This window comes from Dryas octopetala, chromosome 2 (genome assembly GCF_963921425.1).
Source record: "Dryas octopetala chromosome 2, drDryOcto1.1, whole genome shotgun sequence".
In the NCBI taxonomy this organism is placed as follows: Eukaryota; Viridiplantae; Streptophyta; class Magnoliopsida; order Rosales; family Rosaceae; genus Dryas; species Dryas octopetala.
In genome coordinates, this window is record NC_141367.1 from 18665327 (window position 1) to 18672737 (window position 7411).

Consider the following 7411-nt stretch of genomic DNA (forward strand, 5'->3'; position numbering starts at 1 on the left):
AATTAAAAAATATAATAAGAAAGATTATCAAACGTTGAGAAATAGGAAATATTGGCACATATCTTTCCTATTATATTGATATGTGTCAATTACCAAATTAGAAAATATAATAGGAAATATTATCAATAACGTTGATTATGTTTTTGTTCCAAATATTGGAATAGGAATTAAAAACTCATTACATTCTGGGGATAGACAGGAATATGAGTTCAATTACTATTCTTATTCTAGGATTCCGGTCAAACAAATGGGGCCTAAGAGCTGTATCAGAGGCATGCACTCACTACTATATATCTCAAACATTTTAAATTTCATTTGAGATGACAATATTTTTTTCGTTCAAAAATAGGAAACTGCACTCACTACTATATTTATTTATAATGAGTAGGAAGCTGCCATATCACTACCACATCAGTTGGTAATCAAAAGTTGGAAAAAAATTTATGCCTCTAGAATTATTAAAATATATATTAAACCCTAAATTCAAAACATTTAATCTTTAAACCTAAAACAATGTTGTTTCGAACAATTTTTTATTATTATTAATCAATGTTGTTTCCAACATAAGTATAAGATCTTCACCATATGATCTATCTAGCTTCATTAAGGAAGATATGAATATTAGTACGTTTAGCCAAACTAATGTATACCCGTATTTGGATTTGATTTTCATCTTCAAAACCCTTAATTGTGAGTATAAAATTAAAATAACTTCATAGATATGAATTAATTAAGATGACACGAAAGACCTACATAAGACCCTGCATGCAGAAAATCTAAAAAATTATTGCATGCATGTGACCTAATCAAGACTATATATAATGAGCCTAGCAAAAAAAAAAAAAAAAAAGTAATTTTATTCAATATACCATTTTAATACCATACAAACTATTTTGACCTCTCAGCCCAAAATATAACTTTTATGACCCTTTTGCTTTTTTTTGAAACCAAAATACCCTTCTACGTACAAATACATTGTGGCGACCAAACAATCCTCCTGGCCGGCTACCATGTAGCGAGTCGAGTTACTGTAGCAGCCAAACCTTCCTCCATCTTCTTCCTACAGGCTACAGCAACCATGGAGAGCGACCTCCATCACCGGCCAACACCCATCATCTTCTCTCTCTATCTCTCTCCCCTTCTCTCAAAAATCAAATCTGAAAAATAAATAAATAAATCAATCAAAAACCCAGATTTGAATTTTTCTCTAAATGAGTTGAGAGGGAAAGGAAGAGAGAGAGATAGATAGAGAAAGAGAGACAAAGATGAGATGTCAGTGGGGGAGGTGGAGGTTGGTGGTGGGCACCAACCAGCGACCCATCATCTTCTCTCCCAACCAAAATCTAAAAATAAAAACAAAAAAACAAAAAAAAATTGAAAGTCCAAATCTGGTGGAATATGCTATAGCTAGATCTGGTTGAATTTTTGGTTACCACATAATCGAATTTGTGGTCGTCACATGGTATCTATGTGGCGACAAAAAATTCGACTAAAAATTCAACAAGATCTGGGTTTTTTAGATAAAAACTCATTTAAATAAAAACCCATTTAGAGGGTTTTGCTGGGCAACGTGGTTTTTTTTTATTGAATTTTGTTAGGTTTGTTGTTGGGTTTGTTGCATATGATGGGTTTGTTGTAGCGGCGGGAGATGAGGGCTCCAACGACTGAGAAGGCGAGTGGCGCGGCGACGATTGGGCAGTGGTTGGCTGGGGAAGAGAAAAAAAAAAATTATAGTAAAAAAAAAGGTTTTATATGAAGGGTATTATGAATATTTCAAATGCAAAAGGGTCATAAAAGTTATATTTTGGGCTGGGGAGTCAAAATAGGTTATAGGTATTAAAATGGTATATTGAATAAAATTACTCCAAAAAAAAAATATATATATATATAATGAGACTTCATTTACCAATCTCTGTTGGGTGCTCAACAAATCAATACTTTAGCCTTTTTGGTTTCTTTTACTTTTTTGTACGCACAAGAACATCCTGATGTGATGGATCTAAAGAATTAAATTTCATATTTCGAAGAAATTTGGATGAAAATTTCGACGAAAATTTTTAAGATTTTTAAATTTCGACAAAAATTAGATGGAAACAATGGAAATTACTATCAAAATAAAATTTTTTAATGAAACTTTACCATATGTTTATTTAACATATTATCTACTAAATTGATAAAAAATATTGAAGAAATCAAATTATAATAGGTTTCATGTGATATAAAGTGAATATAATGCGCACTGCAGCAAATACTGTTAAATAAAATTAATATAATGAATAAACAAAATTAGTATATTCTTTATACTGTATAATTTAATTATATACTAATATCTAAACTCTAATACTCTATATATTATATATACCATAATACTCTTTATACTCTATAATCTATACATTAAATCCTATATATTCTATATTCTTAGGATATTAGGTTTTAGGCCGTTTAGGATGCTTTTAATTATTTTTTTATATAGAAATGTATTAAAGTTTAAAGTTTAAAATAACTAAACGAAATCCCAAACTTTTTTTTTCTTTCCAATTGCCCTAAGGCCTCAAAGGCCCCAAACCGCCCCTCCTTTTTTTTTTTTTTTTTTTCTTTCCTTACTTTTTTTCCAAGTGCCTCTCTCTTCAGTATATTTTTTTTTTCTTTCCTTCCTTTTTTCCAGTGCCTCTCACCTAGCCAAGCTTTGTCTTCACTAAGTGTAATAACCCAAAATTTTGGCTTATAGTAAGTTTTTTACTTAAATTTTTCAAATTTATTTTAAGGTTTGTTTAAAGGAATTAGAAATTTCTTTAAATTTATTTTAACTAACTTAGACCTTTGATGGTGGTTTTAGAGTTTAGTTGTGTGAAAATGAATTTTAGAAAATGAAAATTCAAGAATTTGACGATTATTATTTTTTTTAGAATTAAATTATAAGAGTAGAATTTTTCATAATTTTTTTGAAGGAAATTTGACTATTTGTTATAGGAAATTAATAATCATCAATACGAGTCCGTAGAATTTTTCGGTGAATTATTTGGAGTCTCGAATTATTTTTGGTAAATTTCTGAAGTTGGAGAAAATAGAATATATGAAAATTTCAATAATTTCGATAAATTTTGCCGAAATTTCTAAAATTTCCAAAATTTCGGTGAAGTCTTCCTAAAAAATTATTAAAAATGTGTTTTGATTTTAAAATCTTAAAAAAACAAAATTTAATACCTTGGATGGGTCTAGCAATTTTTTATTTTTTTTTATTTCAACAAAGAAAATGATTCACTTGTTCCTATCTAGGACAGGCTGGTGTTAGAAAGAAAGAAGGAGAGAAAAGAGAAAGAGAACATGAGAGAGAGAGAGAGAGAGAGAGAGAGAGAGAGAGAGAGAGAGAGAGAGAGAGAGAGAGAGAGAGAGAGAGAGAGAGGAGGACGGGGATACCACCACCTGTTGGTATCCGGGACGTGCAAGTCCTCCTCTTCAACAAATTATTTGATCTCTGTGGAGTTTGGTCAGGACGAACTTCTCATCATATGAAAAGACTAGAATCTCACCAAGAAAAACAAAAAAGGGATTGGTGTGATGGGGAATGGGATTAAAGAAAGAATATAAATTAATCAAGTAAAAGCAACCAATTAAAAAGTTAGATAACAAGCTCTCGCTAAACTATTCCCACATTAATATGACACAGTTTTCCATAATTAGATTCTGTTAATAAGGTTGTTGAAAAATTTGAATCAATGTATGAATGAATGAAAGTCTACTTCAATTAAGCGATATCCTAATAATTAATAGTGCGTGTGGGGATTGTTTTTTGATTAGTAATTGATATACAGGTATAGGCTACCAAATGGGGTACCATTCTTTGTCCTGAATAAATGTTGCTTAATTATGACTCGAATTAAATATAGAATTTCTTTTTTAAACTTTATCCTGGCCTGATCCTTAATAACATGCCACTAATCCAGCACAAAAATATTGGCACCGCCAAAATCTTTCTTTTGGCACTAACCTCTTTAATTGCCTTATTTGACTATTCAATGTATTGATCTATTCCCTTCTTTTCAATGGCATTAAGGAGAGGTGGAGATCGAAAGTTTTAGAGCGTACGTAAGTTCAAATCTTATTGTAAGTTTTTAAAAAATTATCTAAATCATGTATATACGATATGAGATTCCAATCCTTATATAGAAGTTTCTTAAACTAATAATTTCAATCAACTTATCATGTTAGGAGTTGTGTAGATTAAGTACAATTTTCTTACATTGAATAAGTAATTTCTTAATATTAGGAGTTGTGTAGATTAAGTACAATTTTCTTACATTGAATAATTAAGTAATTTCTTAATATTGAGTATATTATGTAAGATATTTTCCTAAATTGTATGAAGATAAAAATCTATCACATCTCAATACTCTCAAGGTGATTAAGTTATCAACAATATAAAGTATGATACGAATTAATGAAAGATTTGAACTAAATGATATCAAAGTCAACGATTCAACTGAGATAGTCCGGCTCCTATTAAGGATTAATTGTAAGGGACTATTTTATAAGAGTCTTTAGATTAATCAAACGGCACCTGAATTGTTAACTTTATGTTAGGTTTTAACTTTAGGTGCCTCCACAAACCTTATTCTACGCACTAGGAAAGTATTAGATGAATCTGTTGGCGAATGGAATAAAAAACAAGAAGAATAATAAAATGAGTTTGAATGAGGTTTTTTTAAAACGTTAGTATGATTATTGAGTAATAAAATGAGTGTGTGTGAGGTTTTAAGTTAATAAAAATATGTATCATTGGATTAATTTAAGGGCCCTTATATAGCAGTCTTTCACAGTCCCTCATATATTAGTGCCTTGTAAGAGCCATTAATTGAGATGCATGATCAATGAGGACTGAATGGCCCAATAAATAGAGTAGATAATAGAATATTCCTAGAAAGCCAAGATCACATGTCACCCTTAAGCACACCATATGCATAAGTTGGGTATTGAATGATACATATGGCGTGTGATATATGTAAGTAGCTATGTCATAAATTAAAAGTTTTCAATAAACATATATTATATATTAGTATATGACTATATGGTGAGAAAAGTATTTTTCTCCCACTAAAACATTGTTAATTTTCAATCATCAAATACATACTTGATTTGGTAAGATCTCATCCATTAATTAACTTGATGGGTGGATGATCGATGTGTGCTCTAACCAATTAAGCATGATTAGTGCATCAAATTCCTACAATATTCAATCTGATATATTAATGTATATACGGTCTTCTACAAACCTTTAAGCAAGGCCAAATGTTTAGTGTTCAATCCTAAAAAATATGCAAAGCCAGCTGCATGCAGCTACTACATTACCAATTTAATTACCATGGTTATCTCCAAAGAAATCTCCCATATATATATGCCTAGATTGCCTTAAAAAAGGCTCCAATACCAATGTTGAGTTTTATAAAGATTGGTGGAGGTGGTGGTCCGTTCAACATTATACATCAAATCAGATATTTAGTAGCTACTATTTTCCTTTTAATTGATCAAGATTGTTGTTTATGAAATTTGATTTCGGAATCTCTTTCTATTTAGTAACTAATATTAAATGTCATCTACTAGACCAAATAATCATTGATTTAATAGCTAATTAAGAATTAGGATCTTTACGATGCTATCTTTAGTCTTAGTTTTTTTCTTTGATAATTATATTTAGTCTTAGTTTTTTACTTTTATTAAACATGAGATAACCTACACTTGGATTTTCTTCATTGTCTTTGTCGAGAAATTATTCTGTATAACCGTTATATTGACACATGGTATAATCGGTCTATTTGTAATAATATGAGTGGATGTTATTAATATTATACCCTACTAATATAAACACATCATCCAGTAATACCTTTACACGTTAAATTGGTTATACCACGTGGCGGTATATCGGTTATATCCTATAATTTTTCGTCTTTGTCATGTAAATTTGGAACAATTATATATTGGTAATGCGTCTCTTACTCACAAATCTCTTCATCACAACCCCAAATATCATAATTTTCATTTTATTTTAGAAAAAATAAGAAAAAGAAAAACTCTTAGTCCTCTGATTTATTTCTTTGTCACCCCATTTCAACCTTCCTCCATGCATGATCTTGGAGCACAACCATGATGCATAGTAGACTTGTATAAATGACCCAGACTCGATGAACCAGCCCGACCCAATATTTTTAAAGGTCGCAATATCCTACATGTTAGTAGGGCTTGGGCTGCGTGTCTTGTGCCCGATCCATTTGATTGCAGCCCAGCAGGTTAAGTCTATGTCAGGCTATTGATAATTTTACGTAAAATGTGTGGTAACCCAAGTTTATATATGTGGTAATTCAAGATCTAGCAGTATTTATCTTCACAATAAATGTGCAATTAAGTTCGAATCTCTTTCTTTCAAATTAAAAAAAAAGGAATAGTGAAGCGGCATCATCAACTTAAGATGAGAGAAGGTTCAATATCTCAATTTCTCAACTCTCTCTCCTCTCTCCTCTCATGTAGGTGATGCCAACTCATTATCCCTATTGCAAGGAAGTTCTTCTCCTAATGAGTATATGTGGAGTCATACATGGATTGTGTATCGAGTCATCCAATTATATAAGCAATTGCAAAAAACCAACCTGTCTAATGATTGAGCACCAGACTCAGATTTTGAATCTCACAAAAAGAAAATTAGATGAAATAATTGGATAATACTGCAATATACAATTTTCCCCCTCTTTCTAAGCTAAAAGCAGAGGCTTTAAAGTCTTGCCTCTTCCATGGAATGAACAGTTGTGCGCGCATAACGTGATCCATGAGCAGATAAAATTAATCAAATAGTACAACATTAATGGAGTGGTCCAAACCAGAGCATTACTAATATTAATTCCATATGATTCATGTATAAAACCAGAAACGGATCATCATGCAAGCCCCATGCCCCATATAATTTCAAGAATATGTACTTTACTATTATTATTTAAGAAAATAGTAGTATAATATATGGATAAATAAATGCAACTAACTCCATAACTGTAATAACTGAAATGGAATCAGAAATGTATATTTAATTTGGAGTCAAATTGTTCCCCTGAGTAGGAGAGAATCTGCTCAGTGAATTACATGGGGACACATGTGATCACATGAATTTTGGAGGAGGCAAGGGTTGAGCCTGCACTGCAGACTCTTCAGAAAATGGTCAACAATAGCTTTAATGAAAAATTCTTGTTCCAAATACAGGGCCTAGCATGTGCTTCCAAGCCAAATAATTAACCAGCTGAACCCACCCTTACCAATTTAATATTCCCTCCACAACCTCAAATAATTCATGCATATCGACACAAATTTTTGTCCTGCTTTTTTCAAGGTTTACCCAAAACAAGAAGAAAAGCAAGCATTGTTACAATGGAAA